Consider the following 18,083-nt stretch of genomic DNA (forward strand, 5'->3'; position numbering starts at 1 on the left):
ACCAAGCACGTCACCATTCAGGGTCTCTGTTAGAGCCTTCTCAGCCACCAGACAGTTATTCCCTAAGTGCACTGCAGCCTTTTTAAATTCTGCAATTATTTTAACTGCAAAGTGTTTGCTTTTCAGTTCCATTTACTGAGTCAAATCTTTACTCAAACAAGTGCCCGTGTCAGCTGCTTAAGAACTGCATATTGTCCATTAAAAGAGCATTTAATCCTCCACTCTTAGGGAGTGTTCAGTGTCTTATATGCTAATATTCATTATGCTGGGAGAAAATCCCCCAGCACACAGCCTGGCAAAGTTCCCTTAAAAGAAGAGAAGTGATAGCAGGTCAGAGTGGGGGAAGATCAGATCTCTTGGCTCCGTTAACATCGGTGTGATGAGCTTCTGACAAAGCCAGTGAGAGATTCTGGCTCCTGACTACAAGTCTGTCTGAATTTGAAGCCCTCCCTGGATCGGTGTTTTACATGTTTCCTCCAAAGCTTTCTACCTCGCACACTAGAAGTGTACTCCCACGACATCTAATATTAATGCTTGTCTCTGGGCCAAGAAATAAATGTTTCTGCCCAAAACTCAACTTTGCTGTGGCTCTGTAGGCAGGGAAAAGGAATAATTAACAGAGGAGACCAGGTTCCCATACAAGGAACCCGCTCCCAGAGACCAGTTCTTACAGCCCCTTGCAGTAAATTGGATGTGCCCGAGCACACAAATTCTTCCCCAAACTGGGGCCAGACGTGCTGAAGTGGCAGATGGAGATGGATGGATGGGGAGACAGTCAGAAGAGTGACACACATACAGATGCAAAACTTTTCAATGACTACAAGCCACGGCTGACCCCATACCTGCTGTGTTCAATGGGCTCTCGCTGGCCCCCGCGGGGGTCTCGCACAGAACTGGAAGTACTTGCTAAAGAAATAGGAGGTTTTGATGCTCCTGAAAAGAGGAGGAATGGCTTTTCCTGTTTTAGGACAAATTCTTCTGCTCAGGCTTTTCATAAGGCTGTCTTTAAACTTTATGCTTAAGTTTAGGCTTTGGAGCAGCCTCCATTCTGCAGAGCTCTGTAAGGAAAACAACCTCCCACTATTCTGTTATGTCTCATATTGTTCTCAGTTGCATGAGCTGCAGACCAGTTATCTCAGTGGAAATCTAGAGGAGTCCACTGATGTCAGTGGGATCAAAGAAGGTTAAACCAAGAAAAGTACTTGGCCCATAGCTCTCGGGCTGTCGTCACCAGTTGCGCAGTGCTATGCCTATTATGACCCAGAGCTGATTCCCACAAAGTGATTTTTTTTTCCCTAAAGCTTTACAAGCTTTAAGTGTCTCAGGACTGGTATGTTGTAACTTAAGGCAGCCACAGAGACATGCAGCAGCCTAGCTGCAGCTGTGGAAAAACAACTGCATGACCAGGGTGACACCCCATAGCCAGGTTTATTTTCTCTTACATGCACACAGATGAGTTCTTATTTACATTTAGAGGAGGCAGTAATGGCTGCTGCGTGAAAACTGGGAAATGATTCATGTCACTCAGGAATAAACTGAATTTCGTGGCTTTCTGTGAAATTTCCCTGGCAAAAAGTAGCATTAGTCAGTAGGGAATGGTCCCAGCCATTCCCCTCTGCATTTTCCCAGTGAATCATTCCCCAAGGAGCACATGGGAATAGCTGTGAGCTGCTCGGACCCTTCACCACAGCCATCCCAGCGAGCAGCTCACGAACAAGCATTTAGCCCAAGACAGGTTTTTGCTCTGATTATGCTTTGCTATCATCCTCCAGCTCCAGAAACTTGCACCAAACAGAGCTCCTCTCTGCAGTGAACTCCCAGGCTACGGGAGCATCACTTTGGGAGAGAGGATGGAGAGCGAAAAGCCATTTTTGATCATCCTCTTCTGTTTGCAGAGACCCTTTTCTTTCTCTGTGTGCTCTGAAACCACAAGCTAAATCTTCCCTTGTGTTTCGCCATGCCCTCCTGCTGCTGGTGCGTCTGCGAGTCAGCTTCGTTTACTCTAATTTGTTGCAGTTTGTAAATCTGTCTCCCCAGAGCCGGCCCTGTCTGCTGCAGGAGCGGCTGGGAAATGGCTCGAGTGAGTCTGCAGCCCGGATTCAATTTCTCTTCCTTACCTCTGGGGAAACTTGTGCAGAGCCGGCAGTTTAACAGCGTAGAGAGGGACTAACTCAATCAGCAGAGTGAATGCTGGATCACAGGGAGCAACACTGCAAATATGCCAGAGCAGACTCGGTGTTTGTGGCTGCTACCCAGAGAACAGGCGGATTTTCGAGGAGGCTCAGGATCCAGCCACCACGTTGGGGCTTCTGCCTTGCACAGCTTCCCAATCCACTTTTAAATTAATGTTATCATTTGTTATTCCTTCTCATGTTTGATTCTCTACCCAGTGAATTGGTTCCGTGAATGTTAGACCCTGGGAAAAAGTATGCCGGGTTGTTTCTATTGAGTCTTGCTCCATATTCCTGCAGAGCCCAGCAGCGCCTGGGCATCCCAGCTGCTCCTACGCACAGCCAGCCTTTTATCCCAAAACACCTGCATTGTGCGATTGCATTAGGATGATAGGACCTACAGGTGTGCAGGTAGCTGAAAACAAGCAGCACACTAATCGCCCAGCTCCACGGTTATAAAATTGAGAGGCTTTGCTGAGCTCCTGGCGTACAAACACCGGCACGTTCCCGGCTTGGTGCGTGAGAGCAGGGACTGTCCCTGCAGCAGCCCCGTGTCCCCCGCTCCCCGGGGGCCAAACTCTGTGATGTGTGGCCTGGCTCGGGGTCCCGTCACCGAGAGCGAGTGGCACTGGCATGTGCTGCACAGAGGGGAGAGAAAAGGGGACGGGGGAGCACAGGCAGGAGGATGAACAATATGGGGTTGTATCAGAGGTGTTCAGAGAGCAGGAAGATGGAAAAAGAGAATGAGTTACGGAAAGAAAGGAGATTTGCTAAGAATTTCTAGCTATCTTGCAAGTATGTGCAAGGGTTTGCAGCCTTCGTCTACAGGCACGTGAGGTAAAATTGACCCTCTGAGTTCTCTGCTCCTGGAAAACAGCCTGAGTGGGGTGAATTAAAAACAATAGTGCTGCAGGTTGGGCTCGGCTCTGGGCAAACCGGCGCTGGAGACGTTCCTCAGCTCAGCACGTGCGCGGCTGCCGACAGCCCCAGCCGAAGGATGCTTTAAAAACACGTTTGCTCTGGCGGCCCTTTGCCAGCGCGATGTGTCCGACCAGCCCCTGAGGCTCCCGCCATCATCTCCACCTGAGCTGGGGCAAAAACCCACCCCAACCTGTGGGGTCTCGCCTGGAGTGGACACACTCCTGCTGCCCCCAGCTCCCCATCCCATCCACCTCACTCCCTGTGCGGCGATGGCCGCGTCTCGTACAGTACCTGCGATGTCCCGGCGTCCCCCGCCGTGCCAGGAGCAGCCCCGCCGCCATGCTCCCCGATGGCTCCCGGCGCCATCCCCGCCTGCCCGCCCCGGCTCTGGCAGGCCTGGGCGTCTGCCTCGCACCCTCGGCATGGCCGGCTGCCGGCCGCGCACAGGCAGGAGGTGGCTGCTGAGGTGGAAGGGTGGCTTTTTATGCTTTTCTTCCTGTATAAATCAGGCCGGGGATGGACAATCCCAGACAGGACTTCCTGTGTGTGTTGTGCACTGATAACAGGCGCCGCGAGGAGAACAAACACGGCCACCCCACGCCCGGAGGGGGAGAGGGGCCGTGGGGCGGCACCCCCACCCCGTGTCCCATGGGGATGGCCACGGGGTGCGAAAATGGATGGGACGCAGCCATGTGTCCCCAGGGACTTGGGGAAGGAGAGGGCTCCCCACCTGTACCTCACAACAGACATAAGATGGCTGCTGCCCCCGTCTTCCCGCCTCACTGACATGGGGCACGTTTCAGCATCACCCTCCACAGCCACCCCTCATTCCCCCTCAGAGGGGGTGGGTGGGGGCCCCTTGGGAACCCCCACAGCACCCGGGTGTCCCTCACAGCCCATGGCAAGCATGGCAGGGCTGGCAGCCATCCTCTCAAGAGAGTGCCATGTTGGCATTTGTGACCCCCTGAAATTTGGGTTGCAAGGTAGCAGTCAGTCAGGTTGTTGGATGCCTTGTCACCCCTGTCACACTGTCCCTGTGTTGGGAAAGAGTGAGGTACGGGCAGTTTGGGCCACTAAACCTGCACGACATGACCCAGCAAAGCTGGGATCTTCAGTGCTGGGAGGTGTGGAAACAACTGCCCCAGTGCAGTTCTGGTGCAAAGCTGGTTTTGATTTCAAATCAAATACATGTGTGACATTGGTTCTGCATAGCCAAAGGAAGAAGAGTATACTTTTTAATTGGAATTTGAAACTTTGGTCCAGACTTTGTACTAGGAAAGGAGACATTTTGGAACATGAGGGCTGTGGAGCTGGTAATTATTTCTTGATTCTCTCTCAGGCGACCAAGCGAGCGGCTCCATGGCTGCCAGGCTGTTGCTGCCCCATGGCAGCCCCATGCTTTCACAGAATGATCATAGGATGATCCTCCCGTCCCAGCAGGGTGCACAGCGTGGGTCTGGGGACACGTGTCGCCTGGGGCTGTCCTGGAGCAGAGCCACGTCCCCGGCTCGTACCACACACGCCTGGGTCCTCCCGGTCCGGGCAGCGCCGAGCGCTTGTGCGCAGGCTCACGGGGAGCACAGGATTACTCCCACCCTTATTCAGCAAAATATTACACTGGGCAAATCCCTTGGGAGTTGCAAAATATTCCTGTGTTTATTTATATAAATGCATGGCTAAAGAAAGACCCCACTTGTTTTCCTTGGCAGGCGGGATTTTAGAAGGCTGTTTTCTGACACCCATCGTTCTCTCCAGCAATAAGTGATTTTATGCTGCATGCTTCTCGCTTGAGCCTGGAAGTGTAAGAGGAAACCATTTCAAACCTGAACCTCTTTGCGGGGCAGGGGAGGAAAAGCAAAACCTTTTGCTGTTCATCCTCTGCTGAACCCAGGTTGCCGTCCTCATGCTTTAACAACCTCTCGATTTCTCCAGCTGCTAAAGATGCTGCACGTGGATGCGCAGGGCCACCCTCCAACCCACCCTTGGAGCGAGGATGATGATGAAAACTGCAGGCGTGTCACAGGGGTGTAATTTAGGGTTCTGGGCAGAGTCCAGCCCGGGCAGGAGCGGGAGTTTTGAGGGTGCTGTGGGAATACCTGCGCATTGCAGACGTAATTAATCAAGTTCAGAGATTGCATTCTTCATTAGCACTTCTCGCAGCACAGGGAGAGTCTCGGAAGTCTGGCAGGCAACCGCAGGCTGGCTGGGAAAGAGATCTGTCTTCTCCTGGTGCAAATCTTCTATGAAAAGGAATTTTATCTGAATTTTGCAGAGAACGTTGCAGATTTTAGAGAAATCAGGGTTTAGGAAACAAGTTGCTCTGAAGTTACCAAAGTCTCTCAGGTCAAAAATTGAGTTTTGAACCTTAAAGGCTGAAGTTTGGAAGGTTAGCTTGTGTGTGATTTCCGGTGAGAAACGCATTCCTGCCAGGGCAGTGTGGGCCGTTTGGGATGAGTGGCACGCCAGCCCTTGCTGTGCTCCGTCTGAACGGCCCCGTGGGCTCAGCCTCCCGTCTCACCCTCGCTCTCAACAAAATGTTCAGGGAAAGCCTGATAAGAGAGTGGGGAAAAGTGAGCGAGACAGGGAGCAGAGACTAAATATTGTGGACATCAGTGTCCTGCACACGGGTGGCAAACCCTGGGCTGGGGGACAAACTCCCCTGCTCTGCAGCAGGGCAATCTGGGGTGCCACCGGGGCCCCAAGGTCAGGGACGTGGCCGTGTCTTCCTGCTGCGGTTGTGATAGCATCAAGGACAGCGACAGGAGGAAGCCCAGAGCCTCTCTTTTGCTAAGCCAGCTTGGTAAAGGGCTCCTTTATCTGCCCTTTGGTGTGAGATAAGGTTTCAGTGTTGTCCTGCCAGAGCAGCTCCGTATCGCTCGCAGATACCTCCTCTTGCTGCAGAAAGGTATCAGGCAGTCAGGAAATATTTGAGCGAGACTGTATCATTTTGAAACCCGTGTGCAATGGAAAGACACACAGGGTGGATTAGATCTACACTGCGGGGGTTTCAGTGTCTCCCTGTCCACGTGAGGACAAAACACGTTTCCTCAGCTTGTAGGATGGGGCTACAAGGGCCTCTCTCATCGCAAGTCCCTATAGAGAAGGATTATCACAGGCTGAATAGGGACCCCAGTGCCTGGGCTCCTTACTGGGCTGGGAAACGATCTGTTTTTACTATTCTTTGACAACAGAGTTTGAATCCCAAATGCAGAACTTTTCTTTCAGCAAAGATCCAGAATACGCGTTGTGAATTTACCCCCAAAGTAACACCAAATGGTCCAGTGAGTAAGACCACAGACCCGCTTCATTCTGAGCATGCAAAAAGAAAACATTCTCTCCCTGCTTCAAAGCTTAATGGGTTGCTTGGGTAACACATGGACATCTTGAGAGCTAATCAAGATGAATGTTTGTTCTAATGAGTCAGTGAGAACTGTATCTTATTGCAAGAAGCCATATACTTTAATGTCCCTGACTTACGTGTATTTGAAAACGCTGAGCTGGATTTCTCCAGGATGATTTATCATCTGGGAGTTCAGCTCTTCTCTTTGGGCTCTCCCCTCTTCTACAAGTGACCTGTTTTGAGCCCTTCAGTGACCATTCGTTTCTATTAAATCCTTACGCAGCACCATGAGGACTGATGTGCAGGAAAAGACATATAATGAAAATAGAGGATAAGGGATAAAAGTAATCCCTTTGCAGGGCACAAAATGTTGTTAGAACCTGGGGAGGCAACTTCTGGGCTGCTCCATCCTTCACAACAGTCCTGGGGGCTGAGCCCTCTGCCCTTTCCCAGCAGCTCTTGCTGGTCCTTACAGACAATAATTGAAGTTTTAAAACTGCTCAGTTGCAGAACAAAACACTTGCAACCGATTCAAAGTTTTCTACGTCAAAAAATACTTGGTGTATTGAAAAATGCAGTCAAAGGGCCGGTTCTGAACTCATTGTGTGGGACAAAGTCCAGAGGAGGTCTCCGCGGAGAAGACCTGAAGAATGGACAAGACATTACAATAACAGTGTTCTACAGAAATGATTAAGACAAATAACATGCAGCTGAATAGAGCTTGATGTCTTTTTTATAAAATTAATAAGGCGTGTAATAGATAACTATCTCCACATTAGTGAATCTAATACTTTGGATTCAAAGTCCTACCCAGGAAACTCTCATGGCTTTTCTGCTGACTTCACTGGATTTGAGCAACATAATAGAGAAGTGGAATTCAGCCTAAAAGTCAGACAGCGAATGCAGAAGTCAAGACTTAGGAAAAAGATACAAAAAAAGAACCGTTGATATGTCTCTTCTCTGACACGTCGCAGCGTATCAAAATGGCCACTGCCTTTATTTTGTTTAATCGCTTATCTCAACGGAGGGAAGAGGAAATTCCCAAGAATGCATGATCGTTAAAAATATTAGCCAGGGCCTGGTGATTATTTTTGGTAGCTAAAAACTTCCTGGCTGAAGGGTTTTGGTTTGCATCGGACTTCAGTAAATGTTTTAGTATAACTTTCGTAAATACCCATTATACTCAAATCAGTGTGTAGTTTACAATTCAACAGGGAAGGGCGGGGAGATGTTTCTCTTTCTTTTGTTTTGCCGTGCAGCATGCTAAAGTGCACAGCGCTCCACTGAATTAGCATTTAGCTGTTTTCTTGTATCCTTAAATAAAGGACTAGTTCACACAGGCAGAAATCTCTGTTTCCTTTCGGGCAGGAAAAAGGAAGTGAATGCGAGGGGCAGATTTGGAGTTCGCTTGCAAGAACAATTGAACTCCCATCCAGAGGGGAAGGGGATTTGCGTCAAGAGGAATTCACTTTTTTTTTTTTTTCCTGGAAGGGAAGAGAAAATGACCTTTAGTTTAAAAGCCTGAAAGAATAAAGGTCTGAGCATTTAGAGCTGCCTGCACAAATAGAGTCATCAAGGCGTTTTCCTGAGCTAGGGCTCCCGCAGCCGCTCGCGCCGTCCTTCAGCAGCGAGACCCGACTGCCAGTGCTGCATCGTGTGCTCCCCTCTTAGTTATCCGAGGTGAAGGCGTCACCAAAACCTGCCAGCAGTTCCTGCCTAGGAGGGACAGTCCCTGCGCTTTTCTTTGCAAAATATTTACCACTTTTCTCTTTCTCCCTCCCCAATGCTGCCAGTCTAGTGAGCTGGATGAGATTTGCTGGATGGGATTTAGTGGATCCCCTTGTCTTCCTCCCCAAAAGTTCTGTTTATAGCTGTTGGTACAAGCAGGCAGGGCATCGTCGCAACCTGTTACGTGGTCAGGACCTCACATTGCCCCCACATTTTTTGTCCCTTTTCAGTCAACCACAAAACCTTCTCCCAGCTTCCCTGGGAAAAGGATGTGAACCAAGACCTCAGGGGCTTGACTAAGTGTCAAAACATTATCTGTGTGCTCTTGTCTTTGAGTCTTAATCATTTTAGTGCCCACTACTCATGTCCATTTTAGTGGGCCCTGAATATCCATGTTTTCCTATGCATTTCTTTCTCCCCACCATGCAAGCCAGATGCCCAAGGAAGCTCTTCAGCTGGAGAATACAGGATTAGAGACCTTAAAAGATGCTTAAGCATCCTATCTCCAAGGGCACTAAGCACTTCAGCATGTTTGAAGCAATCAGCCCCAAAGTCGGACAAGGCGAGTGCCATGATCTGCGACCTCCTTATGGTAGCAGCGCTTTGAAATCCTGGGTAAAGAGCATCAGCTTGTAACCTGCCATAGCTGAAGGGACTGATCACCCTTCCATCCTCATCACTCTTCACAGCATCATTCAGACCTTTACCAAACCCAGCACAACCCCGCATGAGCCAGCGGAGGGGTTTCTGCCCTAAAAATCAAGCCTAACAGCTCGCGGCATGGATGCTGCAGCAAGAGCATTGTGTTCTCAGGCCTGCTTTCCTCCAGGGATGCAGGTAATAAACAGGGGATCCAGCTCCAGTTTGGGTTCCCACATACTCACACAAGCTCCTTGGAGCAGTTTTTCTCCCATCCAAGCAAAATATTTGCTCAGAATGTGAAGCCGCGGCTGGGCAATGTCAGCAGCAAATGTCAGCAAGTGTCAGCAGGAGAAAAACTAATTAGATAAAATGGGCCAAATTTGTCTCAGGGGGAGCTCCTCTGCAGGAAGGATGAATGTGGTGTGCTGGTTAAACAGATTATTTTGTGCTCGCTTGTTGCCTCCATCCTGGTTTTATCCAGGCTCACCTGGCTGCAGTGACTTATCCCAGGGCAAAGCCACCTGGGTGCGGAGTCCCCTGACAGCACATCACGGACACCTCGCAGCTGAGCCTGGGTGAAATCACCTCTCCATACCGTAGCTCTCCAGATATATTTTGGCAGGCTTCCACTTTTCTTCTCCGAAGCTGTCCGGCTTCAATGCGTGCAGCTGGAGGGACGTCCCCACCAGTGCTCCGAGGGACAGAATCGGAGCCAGAGGGACATCACCTTTGCTAAGGTCACACGTCTGCAGAGCCTGGCACCAGGCAAAGGTGCACCTGGAAATGCCGTGGCTGCCGTGACTCACTGCGTGAGGAAATGGTGTCACCGCCAGCTCTCTGCCACAGCTCCGCTCCCTCGCCTCCACCACTGCTCCAACCCTTTTTACCCTTTGCCACCGAAACGTTCAGACCAAGCCCCCCAAGCTGAAGCCTGAGTGTAACTCGGGTGCTGCATACGTGTCTGTTGGCACCAGGGGAGCCAAGCTGGACAAATGTGTCCCTATGTCCAGCCTGGGACATCAGCTGCAGAGTGGTGTGAGGGGTGTGTGAAACAAGCAAGGATCACAGTGCAACACGTAGAGAGGAGTTTGCCAGCCCCATGGTTTTCTATCCTTATTTCTGCTCCCCTTGAACTCCCAGCCAGCACCTCGGTGCAGAAGGGTAATTCATTAACCTGCAAGAATGAGGAGGCCTAAACTTTCCCCTAGTCACTGCTCACAGTCATGCGGGTGTGTTGGGGACAGGCGCAGTGCCAGCAATGTGGGGAATGTGTACACGGCTCTGCAGGAACGCGCCCTGCGAGTGGGGACCGGGGAGAGGTGGAAAGTCCAGGAGAGCCCTGAGGGTCCCCCAAGGGCATGGCCAGGGGCAGGACAACACAAATCCCCATTCACTTTCCCTAGTCTGTCTGTGCTCCCAGCAAACGAGCAGGTCAGCAAAGGCACCGCCGCTCATGTCACAGCAGGAGCGATGACATCTACATTGGCTGGTGGGTAACAGAGAAATCAAGTCATTGGAGCAGGACGCCGTCACATGCCCAGGTTTTCCTGCTGCACAAATGAACGCCTAGGTTTGGATCGTGCATCCGATTTTCCATAAACACACCAGATTTTGCATCCTGGATTTGCAGGAATGCGCTGCTGGGGTAGCGCTTTGAGCTCAAGTATCAGCCTTAAATCTGAGCTTTACTGAGACTAGTCCCAGGTACAAAGCCACCAACACTCAGTAGGTTCTATAGGAGCACAAAAATCAGTTGGATCAGGACTCCTGTGGCACACAGTGAACTGAATTACATGTCTGTTACTTCTAAATTCCTTTTTTCCCCCTTTCTTTAATTTTTGTCTTTGATGTGGGTTTGATTTATTTTTCTGCTGTCATAGGAAGCAGCTCAGAGACTGGTTGTAACGTACCCTGGGCTAATTCAGTGGAAAGCCTGCTTTCAAAAGGAAACATTTGCCATCTTGCTCCCAGCTTTGATTTCCCTGTCCCTGCTCGCTTGCCAGAGCTTATTCTGCAACGTAAATAGGAAAGTTTCTTTGCACGGAGCCAGCCAGCTATTGTGCCCAAGTGATTTGGTTTAAGGAATAAAAAGCACATTCACTTTGTGATCGAGGAGATGACATTTGTGTTTGAGAGCGCGGTGGGGAACACAGCAGAGAAAAAATGTTCTTCTGAGGAGCTGTTTCAAAAGAAAAGAAACAAGAATCCAGGAGAGATAAGAAAATGAATGTTTGCAGAATCTGGGAAAGCCTGGTGCAGAGGGACGGAGACAAAGTACGAGAATGCACTTCATTTGTGACAAGCTTTCCATCCTGGGCAGCCAAACAGGACATCCTGCTTCAGTTCTCCTTCCTCTCTTTAATTAGAGTTGTGTTCAGGACACTGCCATTAATGTCATCTCAGCATTTCCATGGCAAGGCCCTGTTTTTGCGAGACTTTAGGAACTTGGCCCTAGAAAAATCTGTTATTAGTGTAGAACCACTCAGCCCAGAGCCTGGGGCAGGTTTGCAATCAGTTGCTATGACATTTCCATAAAGATAACGGCAGCTCAGAGCGAAGTGGCCCCAGGGGACATGGGAGAGCGATGGAGGAGACCGAACCCCATCCCTGGACATGGTGGGTTACTGGTGCTCATACCCCAGCAAACGGCTGGATCTGAAACGTGGCAGCTCTCTGAGGTCCATAACGTCGCTGAAAACACAACGCCCACATTTCCGAATCTATAAGTGGAAACCTTTGTGCTCGAATAATTTAAGAAATAGCCTGAACAGGAAGCTGGATTCTCCAGCAATGGTATTTTCATTACCTGAAGTCAAGGCCTGGTTACAGCCCCCTCTGCTTGAACTTGCCTCAGAAATGGAGACCCCTAAAAATTGCTGGCAGCTCGGCTCTGTCAGGGCTGGGGCTGTCACTGCTGCTCCAGAATCATAGAATGTCCTGAGTTGGAACTGACCCACAAGGACCATCAGTCCTGTGTGTTGGAGAAGCTGCTGCAAGCAGCCCCTTGGCAAACTTGCTGTTTGCAATAGCAAAGCGAATGAGCCCAAGTGGGGTCATAAAAGCCATCAAAGAGGGGCAGAAAGCACAGCAGGGCCATGTGGGAGCTCCGGGCTGGGGCAGCGCTGGCAAAGCACCCGGCTGACACATGAGCTATAAAAAGAACAGGTTTGAAAGAGACTGAAATGCACCTTGAACACCAGGAGAGCCTGGGTGAGTGTTGAAACCCGCTCTAGTGATAAACCTGATTCCCATTGTGTTCTGTTATCTTGTATGAACTCCTCCCTTCAGGTCTCCACAGCAGGACCTGGGGTTTGTGCGCTGGCTCTGAGCATGCAGGTGGGAGAAATCCTCGTCCCTATCCCACCACTGTCACCAAGGGCTCCGTGACATGGGCCAGGCGGATTGTGCTTTACTGAAATGGGCAGCACGAGAGCAGGAGAAGCCACAGCTCAGTCCAGCCAACACCTTTGGGGCTGGTTTTGGCTCAAGAAGTGCCAAGTATTATTAGTAAAAAGAAAACACTTTTTTTTTTTCCACACGGGAAAAAACAGTCCTTCCAGCTGAAAATATTATTGCAGTTCTTCCACTCCTAAAAGGGGAGAAAACAGATTCCTTTGTTCTATTGCAGTCCCAGCGCATCGCTGGCATCCAGAGCAGAGCGGGCTCTGCGGGAAGCTGCGAAGCAACATTTCAGCACAGGATACTCCGAAGCAGACAGGGTTAAGCTAAACATCCTTTTACTGCTACTCTTTCACTTCCCATTTCAGAGAAGATGACACACTGGTCCCGCACCCCTATGCTGGGGGATCCCCTCCCTGCGTAGCCGTCCCCAGGTCCCCCAGGGCCAGCCCCTGTCCCTGCAGCTCGGTGGCACGGCCGGGATGGTTCGTCCCCCATCCCAGGCTCGTGTGCCCGTCAGCCGGGGGAACACACGCAATGTCCTGCCCTTTCCTACCCTCACTGCCGACGCATGGATTGGGGCCAGGAGCCAGTGAGCTGCCAATGGTGCTGCAGTGGTTTTCCTCACCCAGGGCTCTGCTGGGAAGCCAGATCAGAGAAATTATCTGATTTAAACGAATTAACAAGTGGAAAGCAGCTTGTTTCGGGCTCTTCAAGCCGACTGGGGCTGTTTGACCAATTTCCCACCTCCTGGAGCAGCCGGTTTGGGTAAAAGGCAGGTGAAAAGGTAAAAGGAGTTGCTGCATGTATCAGAAGCCCACCTGGCTTCTGAAGGCTTTAGCTCAGAAGATTTAGGATGTGCTGGGATAGGGCTTCCCCAGCAATGCCCACTGATACTCAGCACCGCTAGGACAGGCAGCCGGGCTCTGTCCCCTGCCCGGGACCCGCCGAACCGCAGCGCAGGGCGAGGCAGCGCAGGAAGGGAGCCGGCGGAGATGAGTGTTTCCTGGCTCTGCGGAGCGAAACAGAAAAGCGCTGTCACTCAGCGGCACCCGCAAGTGCAGCGGCAAGATAACTCCAGACACGGCCACCATCACTTCCCCCCTTTGTCCCTGGCTTTTTTCAGGCCTTCCTGAGCAGAAACGTCCCATCTCCGAAGGAATGTCGCTGCTGCCGGCTGCCCACGATACACCGAGCAGCCGTGCTGCCCGCAGCTCGCTGCTGGGGTGCGGGTACAGGGAATGAAACGCAGTTATGGGTCTCAGAGAAAAGGCCACTTGGGACTGTCCTACATGTGCCTCAGGCTCCCAGGACAGTGTGGGTCCCTGCTGGCCTCAGCAAATCCCCAGCCCGTGGCTGGAGGGTGCTCACAGGACATTTTGTGGCTGTGAAATCCCTGTGTGCCCGTCCCTGCTCTGGCACCAGCTGAGCCAGCCCAGGGTGAGCCCCAGGGATTGCTGTCCATGGCAGGGGACACACATCCCCTGCATAAACCCCGGAGGGACCTTCTGAGCTGAAAGCAAAAGCACCTCCACCCCTTACATTACACTATATTTTTCCCCAGACTCCTTCTCAAAAGAGGGATCTAGGTTTGGCTCTTCAGATGTTGCTCATCCTGCAACCATCTCTGCAGCTGCAGAGGAGCATCTCTGCAGCAAATGCTTTTGTACCCACAGCAGCATGGGGCAAGAGGGACCTTGATAGGAATAAGGGGATGACGGGGCACCCCCAGACACCCGCTTGGGTAGCACAGCATCAGCGTCCCCAGAGCCAAGGCTGGAATGCAACAAGGCTGTTTTATTATCTCCCTCCCCCGCCTCTCAAGGACAGAATAATCTTAGCAGTTGTAGAAACACATTTTTCTCCAAGGGATTCTTCATTAGCGCTTGTTTCCTCTCCCGGCCCGTTTCCTGGCAGCAGTTTGTGCCGAGGGGGTGGGCAGGAGCCGGCTGGGGGATGTTGGGGCTGTGTGTGTGTGTGCGTGCGGGCGCTCACCTGTCCCTTCCACGCTCCATGGCCCGGGGTTACAGCCATGCTGGGGACACGCTGCATTGCTGGCCACCCCTTAAAACCCCGGGTGATGGAATTTTGTTGGAACAAACCTTTTTGTGTGTGTTTATCATAAAGCGGACGCCCAAGCACCTTGCAGCAGGTTCTGGTGTGCGCAGCCCGGAGCCCACCCGATGTCGGAGCGGAGCGGGGCTGGCACGGCGTGCAGAGCCAGCGGCTATGCTAGAGCAGCTTTCCTCACAGGCGTTTACACTTCAGCCATAAATATTTGCTCCTGGCTGCAGTTTTCCCAGGCAAGATTTCAGGCCAAGAGTGATTGCTCATGGAGTTAGTTCTTCCCTGGTTGTTTACTTTTAGTGTTCCCCAGAGTTAAACACAGCTTTACTCCTAGAGCAACAGGAATGGCAATATCTGTTATCACTAATTATTGTAATAAACTGATTATGGGTCTTGTGGCAAGCAAATAGCAAAAAATGGTCTTATTACTGGTGCCACTGGTCAGACACTAAACTCGGGAGAGCAGAGGTCCTGCCCTCCCCTATATGGGATAAAAATCACCTTCTCAATCCCTTGTGCAGAGTCTGGGGTTTGAGGTCTGTGGGTGCAAAGCAAAGCTCAGGTCTCCAAGGATAGAAAGCTGCAAAAACTCTCTGTACAGTTTGGTTTTGTTTGGCTTTGGGATGTCTGTGCAAATGCTTGTGAGCCCAAAGCAGATGAATACTGCACAGAACACACTGAATTAAATTATTCCCCCAAGAAACTCCGTCAGAAGTGCTGCAGTTTGCATCTTGCCTTTTCAAGCTCTGTGAGCCTGAATTAGCTGCCACCCAGCCCAGCCCAAGAGCAAAACTGTTCCCCAAATCCCCTAAAGTCACCCAAGTCCAGATGACTTGGGCGCAGACACGGGACCCAGAGAAAGGCTGGTGGAGGTGGTGGGACCCCCACACCCCACGGCTGCAGCAGGGAGGGCTCACATCACCCCACACATCACTTCAATATCAGCCCATGGACCTGTCCTTTCCCTGAGCATCTCCCACCAGGGGGTTTTGCCCCTCTGGGCTGAGCGAGGATGTCCCCACGTCCCCCGCTCTGCCTTTGGTGACAGCCAGCGGGCCCCAGGGCGGGAGGGAGCCGGCAGCAAAGGAAAAGGATATGGTGCTTCTGGGAGCTGCGGCAGTTTGAAGGCAGCGAAGGGAAACAGGCCAGAGGGTTATCCAATCTCCCCGAGCAGACATTTCCGCCTGGCACGCCCCGGCAGCGCAGTCACTCCGCTTCATTAATAAATCACTAATCCCGCCTGCTGCGGCCGCCCCGGGGAGGAAACGGGAGCCGGTGCGAGCGGCCGGGAGCGGGACACGTGTGTGAGTGCGCGCGGTGGTGTGTGCACGGGGACCTGCACAGGTCACAACTGGCACCCCCAGGAAGGTCCCCCCGGGCAGGCACAGCCTGCAAGGGGATTTTCTTGTTTTGTTCTTTAACACGAATCTCTTTAAGGAAGAGCCAATATCCCCTGTGATGGTTTGATTCTCCATGTAGATGAGGTTCTTAGAGATAGAGTTTAGACTTGGGCTTGGCAGTGCTAGCTTAGTGGTTGGATTTGATGATCTTAAAGGTCTTTTCCAAGTAGAACAATTCTATGATTTTGCGGTCTGAAGGTAGCAATTCAGAGCTGGGAAGCGGAAATCCAGCCCTGGCACTTCCCAAGGCAGCAAGCGGGGATTTTGTGCATCCTGGTGCAAACCTTGCGGCTGCCGCGGCCTCTGTGCCAAGTACACACCGGTGTGATGGCATGGTGCCGAAGTGTGAGCACGGATAACATGGGGCTCCCTGCTGGACCCGGCCATGTGCTGCTCCCCATCACAGCACTGTGTCCACTGGCCACAGGAATGATCCGTGGCCATCTGTCCTTGAAGCCATTCTGCTCTGCACAGCGTGTCCAGACTGGCATAAGTCTGGTTTGCAGCCCCCCCATACCTGTGGTGAGCTGGGGGGCCCAGGATGCCCAGCACAGAGCAAGAGCCCACATTTGTGCACCCACCCTGGGGTAGCAGCATCAGCAGAACACATTTATTTTGGAGCTGGAGGAGCAGTATGCGCAATGGGTGTTGCTCCCCACTTGCACACGCCCTAACCCATTCCATGAGAGTTGGATATTGGCACATTGGGGGTGATCGCAGGTCCCACAGCACCCAGAGACCTCCCCACAAAGACACCTTGGCTAACCAAGGAGAACAAGCTCTGCATGGCACATGGCTGCTCAAGACCCGGCCTCCAGCAGCGTGATGCAACGAGCCTCAGCCCCGCACCGGGACGTGAAACGCTAAACGGAACAAATTCCTGCCACCAGCACCGTTTCCTGTTTTCCTGCTACAACACATCACGCTTCCCCGCAGTCCTTGACCCCGGGGACCGGTGCGAGAAAGGATGCGACAAAGCGTCCCCCCCAGCCCCAGGCGTGCAGGGCTGCCCCAGGGGCTGCCCCGTGCGCCCCGAGCCCGCGGCTGGTTTGTTTGTCCATCTGTGCGGACACAATAGCTGCGCGATGCCTCCAGAGCAGGCACAGCCGCCAGCTTCCTCTGGGGAGAGGATCTGATAGCCCAGGGGGGAAAAGCAGAGCCACAGAACAAAGCAAAGGCCAGCACAGGAAAGCAAAGCTGAGCTTTTGATTCAAACCGTTTTCTTTTTTTCCCCTCTCCGAGCAAGACAACAGGGTTGTCTTCCCACTTGCACATCCCCACGATTGCAGCTGCATCTCCCGCTTGGCTCTCGAAGCCACATCAACAAAAGCTCAGGGCTCGTTGCTCTTCCCTGCGCACGTGGAAGGGCTTTCTCCACTACTGGCCCCAAATTCCCGTTCTAGCACATAATCCCCCTTTGCACAGTCAAGGAGACATGATTTTTGTGACAGCAGAGGAAAGCGTCTCTCTCCAAACTCTTGCCCTGGGCTGTGCAGACCTGCACGGACACACAAAATGTCCCAGCCAGGGCAGGTCGCTGCCTTTCACCTCCTTTGGAGAGGCACCACATCCTATCCCTGCGAGAAAATGATGCTATTGTAACTTTTCAGGATTTCAAAGTGTAACGTAAGTGTTGATCAACCCAAAATGATGGGGTTTTTCACTCTCTTTTTTCTTGGGTTGACACGACATTTCAGTGCTGGTTTTGTTTCATTTTCCATCTATTACAGCAGTGTCAAAGGCAGAAATCCCTCCACAGACAATTCCCTGAGCTGGTTTCAGTGCAGGACACTCCTCACACACATATTACTGCAGCGAGGACAAGCCAGAGGACAAGAACCATGAGCAGGGCAATGGGGAGGGGACAAACAAGGGCAGTGGGTACCAGTCATCAGCCGGTACCAAGCAGACCCAGCACTTGTGACCATTCTTGCGGAAGGGGACTGTGACAACCATCTATTTCAGGGATGGAGGGCAGCTTTGCAAGCATATTTTCTTTTACCCCAACAGACCACCCAGCAGCACCAGCCCATCCTTCAGAGACATCACTGAAAGCTCAGCAAAGCGGTTCAGCTCCCACAAAATAGATGTGAGGACACACAAACGCTCCATCCAGCCCTCTGAGATGTCCCAGCACACATGGCCGAGCAGGTCAGCAGAGCTCAGCGCTGCTCCCGCTTCGCAATCCCAGCAGATAACAGTCCCCCGCTCCCAGCGCAGGGCTCATGGCTCCAGTTACAACACACTTAATCCTTGAGCCGGTTTGACATTGCGGCTCGGGGCTGATTGCATGACCCAGTTGTGAGGCAGCGAGGCCCCACTCCGCTCAGAAATGTTAAATACATTGTAATTGGACCCCCACTGCTTCCACTTTTCTTTCTACGAAGAGGCCCCTGGTAAGTGAATTTTCCCGAG

This window comes from Nesoenas mayeri, assembly GCF_963082525.1.
Source record: "Nesoenas mayeri genome assembly, chromosome: 18".
In the NCBI taxonomy this organism is placed as follows: domain Eukaryota; kingdom Metazoa; phylum Chordata; class Aves; order Columbiformes; family Columbidae; genus Nesoenas; species Nesoenas mayeri.